The sequence below is a fragment of the Myotis nattereri genome, assembly GCF_964212035.1.
Source record: "Myotis nattereri genome assembly, chromosome: X".
NCBI classification, from domain to species: Eukaryota; Metazoa; Chordata; class Mammalia; order Chiroptera; family Vespertilionidae; genus Myotis; species Myotis nattereri.
In genome coordinates this window covers 58383385-58406239 of record NC_138078.1, presented here as the reverse complement: position 1 = coordinate 58406239, position 22855 = coordinate 58383385, and positions in this window count along the sequence as shown.

The window sequence follows — 22855 nt, the reverse complement described above, 5'->3', positions numbered from 1 at the left end:
ATTCCAGTGATCATTTTGACTGCATGCGGAGCAGGGCTTGGTCGGAACTTGGGGCCAGGGGCACTGCATTGCCCAGTGGCCTTCATTTCCGCAATTGAAGCATTCTTCGGTGGCGTTCCTTTCATTGCACCCCCACCACTCACAGCTCCTTTAGGGCATTGGCGGCTGCCATCAACCTCAGGGCCACAACTAAGGCATGACTGCAGGTCTACTTCCTGTTGAAGACAGGCCTCCCGTTCTCACCGTGCCTGCTCCTCCAGGGCATTAAGAACCTTCAAGGCCATTTTTCACTGGACCTCGGACCTGGGTTTGAGGACTAATAAAGACCTTAAAGGTCGGGTTATAGAGTGGGGGGCATAGATTCAGACTATGCCCTCAGTTCCTGGACTGGACTATGTCAGGGGTAGAATGGGAGCAGAAATGGAAGAGGCTGTTTTGGAGCTGACGTTCTTAGGATTTGGGCTCTAGGGGAGAAGGAAGCTTCCCGTTAAGAGGGTCTGAAGAGAGCACAGCAGCAACCTCTCACAAAGGGAATTGGCCGGCCACCTTACTGGAATTGTCCAGAGAGGCAATCTCTGATGTGGCCACATTTTACGGATAGAGATGCCCGCAGGCAGGCAGCCACATGGGACCAGCAGTGGGGCGGGGCAGGACTCACTGCTGATGCTGCCAAACTGGGAAAAGTTGCCGAGCTGAAGAGATGAGGTCCGTATGCGTCCAGAGCCACTAGGAGGGAGAGGCGGGCAACCCTAGCCGTGGAGGGAAAGCCAAAGGGAGTGCTAGGGCCACCCTGGTATCAAGGCACCAAATGTGAGGTTATGGCTCAGGAGACAGCGCAAGAAATAGAGTCCAGTGAATCAGGTAAGAAAGGAAAGGAAAGGGTTTATTCTGCGTCCCCGGGAGACCCACTTACCCCCAGGAGAGGGCACGTGGATTCACGCCAACAGGGAGGACGGCGCTTTTTCTATACTGCGGTTGGGTGAGGGGCGGAGACATGAGCTGAGGTATTCAGTGAGGAAGTTTCAGCTTCAGGAGGTCTTTGAGAAGCCAGTATCTGTATCTGGCACGTTGACCTGTGAGAAATTCCAGAGGAAGTCCATTGTCTCATTACATGTCTGCATGTATCCGATCCTGGTCTCTCTCCGACCTTACAGCTCAGATTTTGGACATTTAGATAGAGTTTTGAGCTGGAATTTCTTTACAAATGTGCAGAATAAAACCCAAGACTGGTTATTTCCTAAAGAAAATGGTGAATTTGACTCAGGGTAGAAATTCTAGCAACAAGATTGGTATTTTTCCATAATAATGTTAATGAAGCCTATTCCAAAGCTAACTTTAAGACCTCTACAAGGAAAATCAGTAAAATTGTCTCTGTTACAAAAATTTGCTAAATTAATTGCCTTGAAATAATTGAATTTGAATCTCAAAAATTATTAAAATCTCTAATTATAAAAATCTAAGTAGCCTGGTAAAAAACCAGCCCTTTCTTTATTGAAAAGGCTGGCCAAAACATTTCTAATGAGAAAAGGGGCTAGTTGCTTCCTGCCTGTAGCAAATTCTTAAAGAATGTGGTCAATTTACATCTGATTGGTCCAGGGTAGGCCAAACCTGTTCTTCCAGGGAAAACTGGGCCCCCCTTCCTCCCCCAGGCCAATTTTGAACCTTCCCACCTTGAAGCAAGGGTCAGGAAACAATGTAGCTACAACCTTGTTCCTTAAACTTCCCTCGAGGAAAAAATTATGGTCCTTTTAAAATAAAAGGCTGGGCCAGGCCTGACTTGCCAGCCTCAGATGTGGTTTCCCAAAGCTGCTGGGAAATTTAAGACCTTGGAGTTTATACCTAGGTTTCTTGAAGTGACATAATACTGAAATAAATGAGATTTGAGTATTCCTTGTATAAAATCTAGAGGACAGTTTTAAATCTGTTGCTTGATTCTGTCTTGCATTTTTAAAGTTTAGTCTTAATTTTACTGATTGAGAAACACTGAATATTTGACTTGCCAGCTAAGAGTTTAAGATTCGGATTCAATTGGGAAAAATTGTATAATTATAATAGCTAAATGCTTAAAACATATTTTATTTTTGAGAAAATAATTTTTGTTTTCTCTGAAAAAATTAGAATTCAAAATATGTTGCTTATTGATCTGATTAAAAAAAGAGGATTAATTTTTAAGATCTCAACTGAAATTTTTAATACAAAAACCAGTTTAAATTTGATTAATATTCTTTAAGATAATTATAAAGGTTATAAACAGCAAATGAGATTTCTGTTTGTCTACAATATAATGTTGGTCCTCTATCTTTTAGGGGTTTTGGTTTGCTCTGTCAAAGAACAGTGTAGACAGCCGCCCTTTTGAGCTGTGTGACTTGGCAGCCGCCATGTTGGCCGCATGGCTCACTGTGCCCCTGGGGTCCGCCACCTTGAAACAACAATGGCCCCGCCCTCTGATTTAGCCAATCACAAAAGGAATGTCTGCTCACTGAGGCAGGATGGGATTTCAGGGGTGGAGTTTTAAGATGCAGGTTTACTGTGGAAATGGGGATGGGGCAGAAAGTGTGCTTGCCTCTCAGATTTACTTAATACTATTTTTAAGAAGATATTTTTAATGCTTAATAAATTAGCAATCATGGTCTTAATATAATTTCAGTGGTATGATACACCATTGTTTTAAGCAGTTGGCTTCATGAGGGCCGACAATAGAGCTCATATTTCTTAAAAGGCTTGTAGATACATTTTTAAAAGATATCTTAAATTCTCAGTAGAACCACAGTTATGCGTATATCATAAACAAATTAAGAGTAATTGATTCCATGGTGAAGACTAGATCCTATTATGTTGAGAACTGTTGAAAAAGTGTTGAACATGTTTTAATTAGATATGTATTTGGAAGTTTTTCCTGAGTGCAATATTTCAAAATATAAAATGCTTGCTTTCATAAAGAATTTCTGCCAAATAAAGAAAGAATTGTTTTATTACTAGCAAAGTCTTTATTTAACCTAACAATGTCTTTTATTTAAAAGCTCCTCACCGCTGCATTTTAAATTAGGCTGGAGGTGAAGCAGGGTTTGCATGTCATGTATCAAAATAAAACTTTACTAAATTTACTAATCTTTATAAGAAATAGAATCATCGTAAAGGAAAATTCTTCTAAAAAGTTACTGAAGAATTCCCATGATCCCTCTGTATATGCAAATAAGCCAAAGGATATACTCTTTAAAAATATGATTGCTAACATTTACAGATTGTTCTTAAAATGTTAAATCCGATTAGTCACCATAAATGAAAAATCACTTGAAATATATAGCTTTGCTACAGTATTTGTTAAAATCTCAAAAGGCAACCATGTTCCTTACATTTGTTGCTTGTGTGAGAAAGAAAACTGTCGGGAAGAAATAAAAAGAGGTTTCCTTCAGATGTCTAACTAAAATTAAACATCAATATATTGGGCCTCATAAGCTAAATTAAATAATTTGTGTTTTGCCTCCTTAAACAAAGTTTATGTAAATTTACTTAAAGACTAATACCAGAAATTTAATTAATGTCATTTACTGTCCATAAATTAGGACAAGTAAAGTTACAAGAATAAATGTTATTTCAAACTGACTTAAATTAGCAAATTGTGCTAAGTGGATATTCAGGGGAACTTAGCTGTCACCTATTAAAATATAAACTACTACAATTTTTAAATAAGACCTCCATCATTATACCAAAAATACTAGGCAGGAACCAATTCCTGGAGCTTTAACTGTTTTTAATGATGGGTAATCTAATGGGAAAGTTGCCTATCATACTATAAATTCTGACCGAGTCATACTGACCAGTCATACTTCTGTGCAAAGAATTGAGTTCGAAGCTATTAAGGCTGTGTTGCAAGATTTCCAACAGCCTGTTAACATAATTTCTGATTCCTCTTATGCTTCGGGCCTAGTGAATAGAATTGAAACTGCCCGGTTGAAATGGCTTAGTGTCCAAAGTTTATTTTTACTATTTAAGTAAGTTCAACAGATTGTGCAGTAGACAACATACCCTTTTTAAAACACCCACATCAGGGCTCACAGCATATTACCTGGCCCATTAACTAAGGGAAATGCACATGCTGATCAATGGGTTGCTTTATTAAAAGAGGCTTCAGAGTCTCATCAGCTTTTAAAAATCCCAACTTGAAAAACAGAAAAGGAGGATGATGGAGAAATTACCTTCGGGTAGGCTGCACCTAGCTTTAATTACTCTAAATTTTTTCACTTGTGATGCTGATGGAAAGACACCTATGGAGCTACATTGGTGTCAGAATAAAACAAAAGAAAATGGTCTAGTTAAATGGAAGGATCCCGAATCTGGTTTATGGAAGGGACCTGACCCATTATTAAGCTTTGGCAGAGGGTACGCTTGTATATTCCCAGAGATTTTTTCCAAACCCATATGGATTCCTGCTAGAAATATTAAACTGCATCAGGAATTTAGCCAGACTGAAGATCTTGCGCCTGGAGCCATAACATGTAGCTGTAAACAATCAACTACCTCAGCCACAGAGAGCAGTGACTCCAAGCAGTCCACTGAAGATGAGGAACAGGAGGAAGACAAACCAGACAACCAACAGCCCAGAGACCACCTGGACATGGCAAAGTGAAGTATGGTAACAATTAATTCAGGTAAAAACTATAGTTTCATACTGGTCTTAGAAGGCACATTTTTCCGTTACCTGGGAAGGACAGCATAGCTATCCCAAAGTCAGAATGCTCCAGTTAGTTTGTCAACTCAGTGCTCTGGAGACCCGGAACTGTAATTTAGATAGAATGCTGTCTCTGCTTCTGTAAATTGCTTTTTTTTTTTTTTTCTAACTAGGTTCCTCATTCAAAACCTTGAGACAGCCAGTTTAAAATTAAGTTGTCATGACCTAGAGCAAAGAATATTCTTACATGGTCTTATTCTACAAGTTTTATTAATAATTTTTGATGCTTTACAACAGTATATTGTGCATTTATCCCAAACAAATTTAAAAATGAATTTGAATGTTTTACATGAAGGGATTTATTCCTTTCCACTGTGCGGAGGGCCTCCTGGGGAAGGCACTTAAGCATTCTGTATTGACCTATCTTGACTTTTTTTGTCAAGAGGAATCCAATTGCCTACAGCTGTTACCTGAGCTCTCTGTTCAAGCTGGGATCATGAAAAGCTGGTACCATGGATCTGTCTCTTTCCCAATGGCGTAAGCTGGGCGCTCTCTGGAGAAGAAACCTGGGTTCCCTATGATCAATGCCGGGTCTCCGCCAGCAGGCAGGGGAATCCAAAGGCAGTTGTTGGGCATGGAGGCCAGAGGGACATAGATTAACAAGGAGACAGAACTGAACCTCACAGCACCCTACTTGGCCCAGAGATGGTTGACAGTCAAAGTTGGGTAAGACCCCAAAGTGTGAGGCGACCTAAGACAGGCACAGCCAGGGGCCAGGAGGAGAAAACTTTGGGTGCAACAAAGGAGAGGCACAGACCCGCCCACCCCCCCAATGGTGCACGGGCTTGAACACTCGCCCCTTCTGAGGACGGTCTCCTGTCCCCATGGCTGCTTCTTGCTTCCCAGGCCCAGCCCACATCAGGAACCAAATAACAGAAGAGATTTAGTACAGCTGAAATCAGAATCCAGATAACGGAGGCTTGGCTATCAGACACTATGTCTAAATCTAGCCTAACAACAGGAATGCTCAGAGCCTTCACAAGGATGTAAAGTGATCCTCTTCATTAATATTTAGAGTGTAAATTAAGATTATTGTTAAAATATTAAATTTGACAGCAAAATAGTTTTCAAATTAATTAAATTCAAGTTTACAAATTAATTAAATTTGTCAATTTTGAAATAAGTAATTATTCAAAAAGTATTAACAAAAATTTTCATTTCATGGTAAACATGCTATGAACCTAAAGCATGTTCAGGTTCATTTTTTTGCGTGCAAAAAAATAATATTTAAAGCTATCTAGACTGCATTATAAAATTTCCAAAAACTCTCCTAAATAAATAAAAAAATAGGGGGGATAGTGGAAAAATATCGTGGAAGAATACCATGTAAGGAAATAGATCCTGTAACTAAATTACATTTAGAGAAAAATTTTTTCGTTTATAATGCTAATAGTGAGACACCCAGAAAAAACACACATTATGCTAGGGTAGGCCAGGGAAAGATCATGTTAAAGAAAAGACCCCAAGTAAGGTTTTTATTTTCCTTTAACATTTGGTCGAGAATATGTTTGTATACTTTCAGAGAACAGCTACAAGACCATGTGAATTCCTGTAACAACGGATCACAGAAAGCCAACCACAAAGACAGAAGAGACAGTTCAGAGATGGAGATGGTGGAAGACGCCTTGCCATGCTAGCAGTCAGCAGCTGTGCAGCACTGCAGGGTGCCCAGGAACAGACCAGAAAGGACCGGACCTGCTTTTTCCACCATCCAGAACCAAGATTTCATTGCTGGCATGTACACATGAACTTTTGGACATTGAAACATGGACTCATAACTTTAGGACATTGAAATTGGGACTTGATTATTTTTGAAAGAAAAAATAAGGGGGAGATGTGGGAAACTGTTTATTGCCTTCACTATCTGATAAGCATAGACAGAGAACTCCCCATAACACCCCGAAGGCTGGGTGCCTTTGAAGCCCTAGCAAAGCTCAGAGGTAGGCGCCACCTCTGTTTGTCCAGACAGTGGTAGGTGAAACTACTCCCCCATTTATTATTATGTAAATACTTGCTGAGGGGCTAGTTTGCTTATCACTAGGGGGTCACCTGCGTAAGGTCTATGCTATGGGTGCATCCGAGATCAATAAAAGCTTGGTGAGGTCTGAGCACAGAGGAAGTCCTTTGGGACTTGCCGACTGGTCCCCCAATATTGCAAAATCATCTCTTGTCTTATTCTCTCCTTTGTTGTGCGGCTCCTCTTTCAGATACCGAACCTTACTCCACGCGGGACATGGAAGGAAACTATCAACACAAAACACAAGGATTGTTGAACGAACTGCAAGTCCAAAAGTGAATGTATGTTGGTATTGGGGGGGGGGTGAGATGGACGGTCATGGTCGCATTCATGAGGAACAGGGCATTTTGTTAGTGCTGGCAGAGTATAATAAAGAATTTGAATTCCTTTTTACATGGCAGACTATTGATTATTGTTAAACTATTTAAAGGATGGTCAGCTCGAGATGTGAATATTTATGCCACAACTGGTACAGTTTTGCCTTTAACATCATGATTTAGAACAGCATTGTTGGATATTGGAGATACTGAGGAAGTGAGGTTTGACTCTGTTTCACTTCTGGGGAGGGATATAAGGACAGGGCAGGCATGTAGAAGGGAGTAATGTGGATTTCTTTAATTGGGGCTCCAGACAAGGCATTCCATACTGAGCCAGACATTTAGAATAAGGACAAGGAGAAGACTTAATGAGGATTTTTATCCTCAATATTTTCTCATACTGGCAAGGAAGAAAAGAAGCTGATATTTAATTTAGGTTTGGATTGGGTGGGTGGGATGGATGATGGTGGTCGCTGTCATGAGGAACAGGGTGTTCTTTTAGTGCTGGCAGTTTATCATAATGAATTTGATTTCCTTTTTACATGGTAGACTATTGAATATTGTTAAACTATTGACACTATTCTCAGCTCAATATGTTAAGTTTTATGCCACAACTGGTACAGTTTTTATTTAACAAGTTGCTCTAGAACAGCATTGGTTGATATTGTTCATATTAGAGAAGTGAGGTTTCACTCTAACAGTTTCACTGATGATTCACTTCATGTTACATTTGCACCATACCTAAGTAAGATATTAGTAATAAGGGAAATTGGGTACGGTGTACATGAGTATTAACTTCCCAATTTTTCTGTAAATCTGGAACTATTCTAAAACAAAATTTTTATTAAAACAACACACAAAATAATAGGAAATGGTAATATCTGAACATAGTGGAATGGACCACTGAAATGACTGTAGAGTTTAGGAAGTGGATTAGAGGAAACACCACATCCGTGCCATATGCTTTACTAAAGTGGAACTAAAGGAAAAGAGAGAGAGAGAGAGAGAGAGAGAGAGAGAGAGAGAGAGAGAGAGAGAATAGAGACAACAGAAGTCAGTTTGGGAAAAATTTTAGGACTTAAGAGGAAGGTCTCTGTTCTATAACCAGAGTATTGAGATTTCTGCATCCTCTGCCACCCCTATCCCTCTTGGATGGTCAAGCTGAGGCTTTGTGATGTCAAGCCACACCATGGCCAATCTGATTTTTGGAAACCAGACCTGAAGTAAGTGGCTCCTCATTAACCTAAAGATAATAAATAGAGGCCAGGACCCTTTCAGTAGTGTCTGTTGCCTCAAGATAGGGAAACTTAATAAGATGATAGTGTAGACTAGTAGAGATAAGGAATAAGACTCCAAACACAAAGATGGAAGAAGAAACTGCAGGCCAAAATTGAATTTATGTTTGTATTGGGGTCAGGTGGGGTGGATGGTGGTGTTAGCAAGTCATGAAGAACAGGGTGTTGTGTTAGTGCTGACAGTATATAGTAAAGAATTTGATTTCCTTTTTACATGGCAGACTATTGAATATAGCTAAACTATTGAAAGGATGGTCAGCTCAAGATCTGAAGTTTTATGCCGAAAATGGTCCAGTTTTTCCTTTAACAACTTGTTCTAGAACAGCATTGCTGGATATAGGATATACTAGTGAAGGGAGGTTTCATTCTGACTGTTTCACTGATGATTCACTTCATGTTACATTTGCCCCATACATAAGTAAGTTATTAGTAATAAGCAAAATTGGGTATGGTGTACGTGGTTATTATCTTCACAATTTTTCTGTATACCTGGAACAATTCTAAAATAAAACGTCCATTAAAACAACACTCAAAATCCTAGAAATGGTAGCAACTGAACATAGTGGAATGGACCACTGAAATGACGGGTGAGTATGGAAATTGTATTAGAGGAAACACCACCTCTCTGCCATATGCTGGACTATAATGGAACTAGGTGAAATGAGAGAGAGAGAGAGAGAGGACCGTTTGGGAAAAATTTTAGGAGTTAAGAGGAAGCTCTCTCTTCTATAACCAGAGTGTCTGAGATTTCTGCATCCTCTGCCACTCCTGCCCCTACTGGATGGTTAAGCTGAGACTTTGTGATGTCAAGCCACACCATGGCAACCACTGAATTTGGCCAACCAGAGCTGAAGTGAGTGGCTCCTCATTAACCTAGAATATATATAGAGGCCAGGAACCTTTGAGTAGTGTCTGTTGCCTCAAGATAGCGAAACTTAATAAGACAATGTTGTAGACTAGTAGAGATAAGGAATAAGACTCCAAACACAAGGATATATGAAGAAACTGGAAGTCCAAAAGTGAAATTATGTTTATGTTGGAGTGGGGGTGTTGGATGGATGGTGGTGATCGCAGTCATGAGGATCAGGGTGTTGTGTTAGTGCTGGCATTTTATAATAATGAATTTGATTTCCTTTTTACATGGCTGTCTATTGAATATTGTTAAACTATTGAAAGGATGGTCAGGTCCAGATTTCAAGTTTTATGCCACTTCTGTTCCAGATTTTTCAGTAACATGTTGGTCTAGAACAGCATTGCTGGATATTGGACATACTAGAGAAGTGAGGTTTCACTGTAACTGTTTCACTGATGATTCACTTCATGTTACATTTGCCCCATACATAAGTAAGATATTAGTAATAAGGAAAATTGGGTATGGTGTACATGGTTATTTTCTTCACAATTTTTCTGTAAATATGGTCATATTCTTAAATAAAACATCCATTAAAACAACACTCAAAATCCTAGGAAACGTTAATATCTCAACATAGTCTAATGGACCACTGAAATTACGGTGGAGTATGGGAATTGTCTTAGTGGAAACACCACCTCCCTGCCTATGCTGAAAGATATTGGAACTAGAGGAAATTAGAGAGAGAGAGAGAGAGAGAGAGGGCAGTTTGGGAACTTGTTTAGGAGTTAAGAGCAAGGTCTCTGTTCTATAACAAGAGTGTCTGAGATTTCTGCATCCTCTGCCACCCCTGTCATTCCTGGTTGGTCAAGTTGAGGATTTGTCATGTCAAGGCACACAATGGCAACCACTGACTGTTGGCAACCAGAGCTGAGGTGAGTGGCTCCTCATTAACTTAAAGAGTATATATAGAGTCCAGGACCCTTTGAGTAGTGTCTGTTGCCTCCAGATAGCGAAACTTAATAAGATGATACTGTAGACAAGTAGAGATAAGGAATAAGACTCCAAACACAAGGATGGATGTAGAAACTGCAAGTCCAAAAGTGAATTTATGTACGTATTGGGGGAGGGGTGGGGATGGATGGTGGTGGTCGCAGTCATGAGGAACAGGGTGTTTTGTTAGTGCTAGCCAAGTATAATAATGAATTTGATTTCCTTTTTACACAGCAGACTATTGAATATTGTTAAACTATTGAAAGGAAGGTCAGCTCAAGTGTGAAGTTATGTGCAACAACTGGTCCAGTTGATACTTTAACAACATGGTCTAGAACAGCATTGCTGGATATTGGACATACTAGAGAAGTGAAGTTTCTATCTGTGTCACTGATGATTCACTTCATGTTACATTTGCCCGATAATAAGCAAGATATTAGTAAAAAGGGAAATTGGGTATGGTGTACATCGTTATTATCTTCACAATTGTTCTGTGAATCTGGAACTATTCTAAAATAAAATATCCATTAAAACAACACTCAAAATCCTAGGAAATGGTAGCAACTGTACATATTGGAAAGTACCACTGAAATTATGGGGGAGTATGGCAATTGTCTTAGAGGAAACACCACCTCCCTGCCATATGCTGGACTATAATGGACCTAGAGGAAATGGGAGGGAGAGAGAGGACAGTTAGGGAAAAATTAAAGGAGTAAGATGAAGGTCTCTGTTCTATAACCAGAGTGTGTGAGATTTCTGCATCCTCTGCCACCCCCGCCCCTCCTGGTTGGTCAATCTGAGGCTTTGTGATGTCAAGCCACACCATGGCAACCACTTATTTAGGGCAGTCAGAGCTGAAGTGAAGGATCCTCATTAATCTAAAAAGTATTTATAGAGGCCAGGACAATTTGAGTAGTGTCTGTTGCCTTGAGATAGCGAAACTTAATAAGAAAATAGTGTAGACTAGTAGAGATAAGGAATAAGACTCCAAACACAAGCATGGATGAAGAAACTCTTAAGTCCAAAACTGTATTTATGTTTGTATTGAGGGGGTGGGATGGATGTTCGTGGTGTCAGTCATGAGGAACAGGGTGTTGTGTTAGGGCTCGCAGTTTTTAATAACGATTTGATTCCTTTTTACATGGCTGACTATTGAATATTGTTAAACTATTGAAATGATCGTCAGCTCAAGTTTTGAAGTTTTATGCCACAACAGGTAGAGTTTTTCCTTCAACATCATGGTCTAGAAGAGCATTGTTGGATAGTGGATATACTAGCGAAGTGAGGTTTGACTCTGTTTCATTGATGAAGTTGGATCTATGGAGGGGGCAGGCATGTGAGAAGGGAGTAATGTAGATTTCTTTAGTAGGAGCACCCGACATGCCATTCCATACTGAACCAGACCCTTAACATAAAGACAAGGAGAAGTCTGAATGGGGATTTTTTCTCAACACTCTCTCATGCGGTCAAGGAAAAAAGAAGCTGATGCTTAATTTAGGTTTGGATTGGGGGGTAGGATGGATGGTGGTGGTCGCAGTCATGAGGAACAGGGTGTTGTGTTAGTGCTGGCAGTATGTAATATTGAATTTGTTTTCCTTTTTACATAGTAGACTATTGAATATTGTTAAACTATTGAAAGGATGGTCAGCTCAAGAAGTGAAGTTTTATGCCACAGCTGGTCCAGGTTTTCCTTTAACAACTTGGTCTAGAACAGCACTGCTGGATACTGGAGATACTAGAGAAGTGAGGTTTCATTGTAACTGTTTCACTGATGATTCACTTCATGTTACTTTTGCCCCATACATAAGTAAGATATTAGTAATAAGGGAAATTGGGTATGGTGTACATGGTTATTAACTTGACAATTTTTCTGTAAATCTGGAACTATTCTAAAATCAAACATCCATTAAAACAACACTCAAAATCCTAGGAAATGGTAGCAACTGAACATAGTGGAAAGGACCACTGAAATGACGGGGGGGTATGGGAATTGTCTTAGAGGAAACACCAACTCCCTGCCATATGCTGGACTATAATGGAACTAGAGGGAATGAGAGAGAGCGAGGACAGTTTGTGAAAAATTTTAGGAGTTAAGAGGAAGGTCTCTGTTCTATAACCAGAGTGTCTTAGATTTCTGCATCCTTTGCCACCCCCGCCCCTCCTGTATGGTCAAGCTGAGGCTTTGTGATGTCAGACCACACCAAGACAACCACTGATTTTGGGCAGCCAGGGCTGAAGTGAGTGGCTCCTCAATAACCTGAAAAGTATATATAGAGACCAGGACCTTTTGAGTAGTGTCTGTTGCCTCAAGATAGTGAAACTTAATAAGACGATAGTCTAGACTAGTAGAGAAAAGGAATAAGACTCCAAACACAAGGATGGATGAAGAAACTGTAAGTCCAAAAGTCAATTTATGTTTGTATTCGGGGGGCTGGTATGGATGGTCCTGGTGCCATTCATGAGGAACAGAGTGTTGTGTTAGTGCTGGAAGCGTATAATAAAGAAAATGATTTCCTTTTTACCTGGCAGACAATTGAATATTGTTAAACTATTGACAGGATGGTCAGCTCAAGATCTGAAGTTTTGACGCAAATTGTCTAGTTTTTCCTTTAACAACTTGGTCTAGAACAGCATTGCTGAGTATTGGAGATACTAGAGAAGTGATGTTTCACTCTATTTCACTGATGATTCACTTCATGTTACATTTGCCCCATACATAAGTAAGATATTAGTAATAAGGGAAATTGGGCCTGGTGTACATGGTAGTTATCTTCACAATTTTTCTGTGTATCTCGAACTATTGTAAAATAAAACATCCATTAAAACAACACTCAAAATCCTAGGAAACGTTAATATCTGAACTTAGTGGAATGGACCACTGAAATGAGGGGGGAGTATGGCAATTGTTTTAGAGGAAAGACCACCTCCGTGCCATATCCTGGACTATAATAGAACTAGAGGAAATGAGAGAGAGAGGTCAGTTTGGGAACATGTTTAGGAGTTAAGAGGAAGGTCTCTGTTCTATAAGCACAGTGTCTGAGATTTCTGCATCCTTTGCCACCCCCGCCCCTCCTGGATGGTTAAGCTGAGTCTTTGTGATGTGAAGCCACACCATGGCAACCACTGATTTTGGGCTACCTAAGCTGAAGTGAGTGGCTCCTCATTAACCTAAAGAGTATATATATTCCAGATGAATTTTTGGAGACTTCGTTCTAGATCTCTGAAGCATGCCGTTGGTATTTTAATGGGAAGTGCGTTGCATTTATACATTGCTTTGGCTAGATTGGACATTTTAATGATGTTGGTTCCAGCAATCCATGAACCAGTATGTTCTTCCATCTGTTTATGTCTTCCTCTATATCTTTTTTTAACGTCCTGTATTTTTCTGAGTAGAGGTCTTTTACCTCTTTAGTTAAGTTTATTCCTACTTAGCTTAATTTTTTTGGTGCAATGGTAAACGGGATTGTATTTATAATCTCTCTTTCTGAAAGTTCACTATTGGTGTATAGAAATGCCTGAGATTTCTTGGGGTTAATTTTGTGTCCTGCTACATTGCCAAATTCATGTATTAAGTCTAGTAGCTTTTTGATGGAGTCTCTAGGGTTTTGTATGTATAATATCATGTCGTCTGCAAATAAGGACAGTTTTACTTCCTCTTTTCCAATTTGAGTGCCTTTTGTTTCTTCTTCCTGCCTAATTGCAATGGCTAACACTTCCAATACTATGTTGTACAGGAGTGGTGATAGGGGGCATACCTGTTTTGTTCCTGTTCTTAGGGGAAATGGTGTTTGATTTGTCCATTGAGTATGATGTTGGCTGTGGCCCTGTCATATATGGCTTTTATTATGTTGATTTATGATCCTTCTACTACCGCCCTACTGAGAGTTTTTATCAAAAACGGGTGTTGAATTTTGTCATATGCTTTTTCTACATCAATTGATATGACCATGAGTTTTTTTTCTTTCAGTTTATTTATGTGATGTATCACGTTTATTGATTTGCGGATATTGTACCATCCTTGCATCCCTGGGATAAATCCTACTTGGTCATGGTGTAAGATCTTTCAGATGTACTGCTGGATCCGATTTGCTACGATTTTGTTGAGGATTTTGGCATCTATGTTCATGAGGGATATTGGCCCATAATTCTCTTTCATTGTGTTGTCTTTACCTGGTTTTGGTATTAGGGTATTGCTGGCTTCATAGAATGAGCTTGGAAGTGTTCCTTCCTCTTGAATTTTTTTTAGTAGTCTGAGGAGGAAAGGTTTTAGTTCTTCCTTGAATGTTTGGTAAAACTCCCCTGTGAAGCCGTCTGGTCCTGGGCTCTTGTTTGATGGAAGCTTTTTGATGACTGCTTCAATTTCTTCCATAGTTATTGGCTTGTTGAGATTTTTAGACTCTTCCTGATTGAGTTTTGGAATGTTGTATTTTTCCAGGAATTTGTCCATTTCTTCCAGGTTGTCTAGTTTTTGGAGTAGAGCTGTCCATAGTATTTTTTAACAATCATTTGTATTTCTGTGGGGTCTGTTGTTATTTCGCCTCTATCGTTTCAGATTTTGTTTATTTGGGTCCTCTCTCTTTGCTTCTTGGTGAGTCTGGCTAGAGGTTTGTCAATCTTGTTTATCCTTTCAAAGAACCAACTCTTGGTTTCATTGATTTTCTGGATTGTTTTTTTGGTCTCTATGTCATTTATTTCTGCTCTAATCTTTATTATCTCCTTCCTTCTGCTCACTCTGGGGTTTACTTGTTGCTCTCTTTCTAATTCTTTGAGTTGTAGAGTTAGGTGATTTCTGCCATTTTTTTTTTTTGTTTTGTTTTTTGAGTTCGGCCTGTAGAGCTCTAATCTTCCCTCTCAGGACTGCTTTAATTGTGTCCCATAGGTTTTGGATTGTTGTGTTTTCATTGTCATTAGTTTCCACGACGTTTTTAATTTCTTCTTTGATCTCATTGGTAACCCAATCAATATTTCATAGCATTCTCTTCAGCTTCCAGGTGTTTGAGTATTTTTTGTTGTTTTTATTGTAGTTTATTTCTAATATTATGCCATCGTGGGATGCGATGATGCTTTCTATGATTTCAATCTTCATGAATTTGGGGATACTTTCCTTGTGACCCAATATATGTTCTATTTTTGAATATGTCTTATTAGCACCTGAGTTGAATGTATATTCCCTGTCTTTGGGGTGAAGTGTTCTGAAGATGTCTATTAAGTCCATCTGATCTAGTGAGTCATTTAGGATTGCTGTATCTTTGCTGATTGTTTGTCTAGAGTAATTATCCAGTGCTTTCAGTGGTGTATTAAAGTCCCCTACTATGGTTGTATTGTTGTCGATCTCTCCTTTGATATCTTCCGGGAGATTTTTTTATGAATTTGGGTGCTCCTGCATTGGGTGCATATATGTTTACCAGGGTTATATCTTCTTCTTGTATTGATTCCTTTAGTATTATGAAGTGGCCTTCCTTATCTCTTGTTATGGCCTTCACTTTGAGGTCTATTTTGTCCGATATAAGTATTGCTACCCCAGGTTTCTTTTCCTTTCCATTTGCCTGAAAGATATTTTTCCATCCCTTCACTTTCAGTCTGTATGAGTCCCTTCTAATGAGGTGGGTTTCTTGTAGACAGCAGATATATGGGTCATTTTTTTCTATCCATTCAACCATTCGATGTCTTTTGTTTGGAGCACTTAGTCCGTTTAAGTTTAAAGTTTTTTTTGAAAGGTACTTGTTTGTAGCCATTTCTTTTTTGTGTGTGACTGTTTTCTTTTTGAGCTTTTTATTTCTTCTTTTTATACTAGTCCCTTTAGCATTCCTTGCATTGCTGGTTTGGTGGTGATAAACTCCCTTAGCCTTTTTTTGTCTGTGAAACTTCTTATTTCCCCTTCAAGTTTGAATGATAGCCTTGCGGGATAGAGTATTCTTGGATTCAGTCCTTCGCTTTGTATCACTTTGTAAATTTCTGTCCATTCTTTTCTTGCCTGATGTGTTTCTGTTGAGAAATCATTTGATAAACTATTGGGAGGTCCCTTGTATGTCACTTTCTGTCTCTCTCTTGCAGCCTGAAAGAATCTCTCTTCGTCCTGAACATTTGCCACGGTAATTATGATGTGTCTTGGTGTGGGTCTTTTCGGGTTCACCTTGTTTGGGACTCTCTGGGCTTGTGTGACTTTTTTCTTCCCCACATCAGGGAAGTTTTCTGATATTATTTCTTCCAATAGGTTTTCTAATCTTTGTTCCTCTATCTGTTGTTCTAACACCCCTAATATTCGTATGTGGTTTCATTTCATGTTGTCCCAAAGCTCCCTTAGGCCCTCCTCCTGTCTTTTGTTTTTTTTCTCCAATTGCACTACATTTTGGGTGTGGATTTCTTTCTTGTCTTGTAACTCAATTATTGGGTCCTCTGCTTCTCCTACTCTACTGTTGATACTTTCAATGGTGTTTTTTTTATTGCAGCTATATCACTCTTCATTTCTTCTTGGGTCTTACTTAAGTTGTTGATTTTTTCATCTGTTTCTTCTAGCGTCTTCCATATGTTATTGATTTTTTCATCTGTTTCTTCTTGCTTCTTGCATAGGTAGTTGACTTTTTCATCGGTTTCTTCTTGCTTCTTGCACAAGTTGTTGATTTTTTCCTCCATCCGGTTTATGCACTCTGGGACCCTTATTCTGAATTCTTTTTCTGTCATGTTGCATGCCTCTGTATTACTTAGCTGCTTTTCTGAAGAGTCCTCTTCTCTTTCCTTTGGGGGTTTCTTTGTCTACACATGTTGGATCTTACTGACATATCTAGACGTTGAGTCATTCAGTGGTTGCTCCCTGGGTTGCAGTGACTCCTTGGTCTTTGGTTGCTCTTCGGGCGGTTGCAGTAGCAGCTGCTCTTCAGTTGGCAGCAGCTCCTTGGTGGGTGCTCTTAACAGCTCTGGTGGCTCTTCTGGCAGGTGGTGGGAGGTTTCACTGATGGTGATTGATCTAAGGAGGGAGCAGTCATCTGAGAAGGGAGTAATGTAGATTTCTTTATTTTGGGCGACAGACAAGCCAGTCCATACTGAGCCACACACTTAGACAAGGAGAAGTCTGAATGGGGATTTTCTCTAAACACTTTCTCATACTGGCAAGGAAAAAAGAAGCTGATGATTAATTTAGGTTTCGATAGGGGGGGTGGGATGGATGGTGGTGGTCACAGTCATGAGAAACAGGGTGTTGTGTCAGTGCTAGCAGTATATAATAATGAATTTGTTTCCGTTTTACATGGTAGACTATTGACTATTAAACTATTGAAAGGATGATCAGCTCAAGATCTTAAGTTTTATGCTAGAACTGGTCCAGTTTTTCCTTTAACAACTTGGTCTAGAACAACAGTGCTGGATATTGGAGATACTAGAGAAGTGAAGTTTCACTCTGTTTCACTGTTGATTCACTTCTTGTTACATTTGCCTCATACATAAGTACGATATTAGTAATAAGAGAAATTAGGTATGGTGTTCATGGTTATTACCTTCACAATTTTTCTGTAAATCTGGAACTATTCTAAAATAAAACATTCATTAAAACAGCACTCAAGGATGGTACAATATCTGCAAATCAATAAACGTGATACATCACATAAACAAAGTGAAAGAAAAAAACCACATGGTCATATCAATTGATGCAGAAAAAGCATTTGACAAAATTCAACACCCATTTTTGATAAAAACTCTCAGTAAGGTGGGAGTAGAAGGATCATATCTCAACATAATAAAAGCCATATATGACAGGCTCACAACCAGCATCATACTCATTGGACAAAAACTAACAACATTTCCCCAAAGAACAGGAAAAGACAGGGATGTCCACTCTCACCACTGCTGTTCAACATAGTACTGGAAGTATTAGCTACCGCAATTAGGCAAGAAGAAGAAATAAATGGCCTCCAAAATGGAAAAGAGGAAGTAAAACTGTCCTTATTTGCAGACGACATGATATTATACTTACAAAACCCTAGAGACTCCATCAAAAAGCTACTAGACTTAATACATGAATTTGGAAATGTAGCAGGATACAAAATTAAACCCAAGAAACCTGAGTAATTTCTATACACCAATAGTGAACTTTCAGAAAGAGAGATTATACAAACAATCCCATTTACCATTTCACCAAAAAAATTAAGCTACCTAGGAATAAACTTAACTAAAGCGGTAAATGACCTCTACTCAGAAAAACACAGGACGTTGAAAAAAGACATAGAGGAATACATAAACAGATGGAAGAACATACGATGTTCATGTATTGGTAGAATCAACATCATTAAAATGTCCATACTACCCAAAGCAATCTATAAATTGAACGCACTTCCCATTAAAATACCAACGGCATACTTCACAGTTCTAGACCGAACTCTCCAAAAATTCATCTGGAATAAAAAAATGACCCTGAATAGCTGCAGCGCTCCTGAAAAAGAACATAGTAGGTGGGATGTCAATACCAGATATCAAGATGTATTACAAAGCCACTGTTCTCAAAACTGCCTGGTACTGGCACAAGAACAGGCGTATAGATCAATGGAATAGAATAGAGAGCCCAGAAATAGGCCTGAACCAATATGCTCAATTAATATTTGACAAAGGAGGCAAGAACATTCAATGGAGCCAAGATAGTCTCTTCAATAAATGGTGTTGTGAAAATTGGACATATATATGCAAGAAAATGAAAATAGAACACCAACTTACACCATACACAAAAATAAACTCAAAATGGATAAAGGACTTAAATGTACAACAGGAAACCATAAAAATTCTAGAAGAATCTAAAGGCAACAAAATCTCAGACATATGCCGAAATAATTTCTTCACTGATACAACTCCTAGGACACTTGAGACTACAGAGAAAATGAACAAATGGGACTACATCGAAATAAAAAGCTTCTGCACAACAAAAGAAACCATCAACAAAACAATGAGAAAACCCACTGTGTGGGAAAACATATTTGCCAATGTCATGTCTGATAAGGGCCTAATCTCCAAAATTTATAGGGAACTCATAGAAGTTAACAAAAGGAAGTTATACAATCCAATCAAAAAATGGGCGAAGGACCTAGATAGACACCTCTCAAAAGAGGATATTCAGAAAGCCAAGAGCGTATATGAAAACATGCTCAAAGTCCCTAATCATCTGAGAGATGCAAATCAAATCAAAAATGAGGTACCATCTCACACCTGTCAGACCAGCTATCATCAACAAATCAACAAACGACAAGTGCTGGAGAGGATCTAGAGAAAAAGAAACACTTGTGCACTGCTGGTGGGAATGCAGACTGGTGCAGGCACTATGGAAGACAGTATGGAGTTTCCTCAAAAAACTGAAAATGGAACTCCCATTTGACCCTGTGATCCCACTTCTAGAAATATATCCCAAGAAAGCAGAAACACAAATCAGAAAGGATATATGCACCCCTATGGTCATAGCAGAACAATTCACCGTAGCTAAGATCTGGAAACAGCCTAAGTGCCCATCAGTACATGAATGGATTAGAAAACTGTGGTACATCAACACGATGGAATACTATGCTGCTGTAAAAAGGAAGGAGCTCTTACCATTTACAGTGGCATGGATGGAACTGGAGAGCGTTGTGCTAGGTGAAATAGGCCACTCAGTGAGGGAAAGGTACCACATGATCTCACTCATTCATGGATAATAGAGACCATTATAAACTTTTGAACAATAATAGATACAGTGGCAGAGCTGCCTCAAACAGATTGTCAAACTGCAGCGGGAAGGCCGAGGAGGGTTCGGGGGAAGGAGGGAGGGGGCTAAAAGATCAACCTAAGGACTTGTATGCATGCATATAAGCATAATCAATGGACATAAGACACTGGGGGATAGGGGAGGCTAGGTTACTGTAAAGGGCGAGGAAGAAAGAAAGGACACATATGTAATACCCTTTGAAATACTTTAAGCAATAAAAAAAAGTGATTTCAGAAATTAAAAAAAATAAAATAAAAAATAAATATAGAAAAATTTTTTTCATTTATAATGCTAACAGTGAGACACCCAGGAAAACACACATGGTGTCAAAATAAGCCAAAGGAAAATCATTTGGGCACATATAAAAAGTACCCTAAGTAAAAATTTCTTTATTAACCTAAGGTCGAGAATATGTTTGTATATTTTCAGAAAACAACTTCAAGACCACGTGTATTGCTGCAACAGAGAGGAATTCTCAGGAATGCTCCAGTCATGAAGACAAGAGTAGAGACAGTTCAGAGATGGAGACGCTGAAGACGCTTTTCCATGCTAGCAGTCAGCAGCTGTGTGTCGCTGCAGATTGCCCAGGACCAAACCAGAGAGGGTCGGACCTGAATTGCCACCATTTTTCCACAATCCAGAACTGAAATATCATTGTTGACATGTACACATAAGGAACTGTTGGACATTGAAATTGGGACTTAAAACAATTTTTGTCCTTGAAATGTTATGCTTAAGTTTTAAAATGTTTTGGGTTATGGATTGGCATTGTTATCGTTTTAATAGCCAGAGTTTTGTTCTTGATGTTTAAGTTTTATTTTCATTATAGTAGCTTAATTAATAAAACAAAAATGGGTGAGATGTGTGAAACTGACATAGGATTAAACCTCGGACTGACCTGCTGGCAAAGTCACAAACAAGTCCTAGCTTAGAGGGCACAGTCCTCTTAGCATAATTAGGCTTGACCTTATGACACTCCCTAGATGTTATCTGGGAATCTAATGGGCTGAGGAAGTGCAGGAAGTATAACCATGGTGTAAACAAGTGAAACTCACAAGGAAAGTGAAACATTGGTAACCACTACCTTGTTTACCACTCACTATAAAAAGCTTCGTGCTGACAAACCCCACCACTCTCAACGTGGACAGCGTTGTGGCCTGAGTCCATTACACTCGCGTCCAGTCAGCGGACCCATCCATGACCCGGAAAGACTTCATCACCAAATGGGGCATCGATCGAGATCAACGCTACCCGCTCAAGCTCAAGCTGCAGCGTGCTCGACCTGCCTGATTCTGGTAACATTGCTCTCGATCACTCCTGTCACCAGGAGTCCCCACAAAACTGTCTAATAGACTTAGATGATGCCTGCTTCTCCATGGACATGGCTCCAAAGAGACAAGGACAATTTATAGGATCACATGTTTAGTAGCAGAAGATTGGGCTGCCTGAAGCGGCCATGATGCCAATATTATGTTTCATTGTATTGATAGGTTATATTGACCTTTGATTCTTTTGCAGGTTTAAATGTGTGTTGGCTGTCCTGGAAGGGGACTGTGTGGGGTGACGCCCACAAGTAAAGGGTATCTAGCTGCCAAGAGGGCAGGTGGCCAACTGGGCAGGGAAGGGTGCCCATCAGGTTCTGGTCACTGTTGAGAGACAGTTGAGAGTTGGCAGCATGTATACCGCTTGCAGGCCTGCGTGACGATGCCCATGTCAGGGGTAGTAAGCTGGAAAATGCCTGTTTAGAATAGGTCTAACGCAGGGTGTTGCATAGAAAGAAAGTTTAATGCCAACAATTACTGTTTTGTTATAACTCTGAAAAATCCATGAAAAGGAATTGGCAAGGAAAGTCAGAAAATCTTAGAGTAGATCAGTATGTTTTACTCGTTATGTAATTCCTCTGAAATCTGGCAATGCTAAATAAGTCATGTCAATACATTTCTTTGCATATATTTATTAAGACCAGATCCTGATAATGGTTTTATTAACAGAAAACTTTGACTGGAATATCATGTTTTAAATAGCCCTGTCTGAGCTCTAAAGACTTGAAGCCAGTAAGAATGCCACAAAGAAAGCCTGGTATCCTGTTTGGGAGCCCTGAAGATGGCTGGTGCTGGAATGTCAGGCCAATGCCCTACCATAACTGGTGGTTGGTAAGAGTAGAAGGGGAGCAGCAAATATGCCTCTGCATCCCTGCGCAACCCCCGCACACTCTGGGCCACAACGAGTGGGAGGGCTACTGATATGAGCCTTAAAGCCTGGGTCGTAGGCTCAGGTGGAGTTGCTACATGTGAGGGATTCACCTAACTCCACAGATACTGTAGGCAGGCTTGATGGAAGCTGGATGGCTTAGCTTCCTGGCCTATGGAACACATTAAAATTCAACCATGAGACTGCAGCAAAGGTAGTCAGTTACCATTCTTGTTGTGTTTATGCAAACATCAGGAGAGTAGGTAAATTAACCTTGATCTGGCTTTTTGATAGCCATGGAAGAATTTTAAGAAGAAAAATCCTATTACAATAGAGGCTGTTAAAGCTAAAATGGTTTCTTTCCCTTCCACCGAACCATTTGTTAAACATATAGGGATAGTTCAGTTGAGAGTTCTGTGTGTCCAGTACGGGCCTCTAGCAAAGGTGGAATAGTAATGCAGTCCATCTCATGATTGAGCAGGAAGTTCCATGAAACTGGAGGAATGAAAAGGTGAAGGATATGTCCTCCATCTTCCCCGTATCCTCAATGTTGGGGCAGCCGCCATGTGCTCAGGATAGTACCAGCTTCCTGTATCCCAGGACACTGCTGGCCAAATCCAAAATCTTTTTAACCTACCCAATGACAATCAGGGGACGTGCGCGCCTTGGTGATGACGACATCCTGTGTAATAAGACCCGACTTGCACCCAGCCAATTGGCAGGGCCCACAATCATTTCCCCTCCCCAAA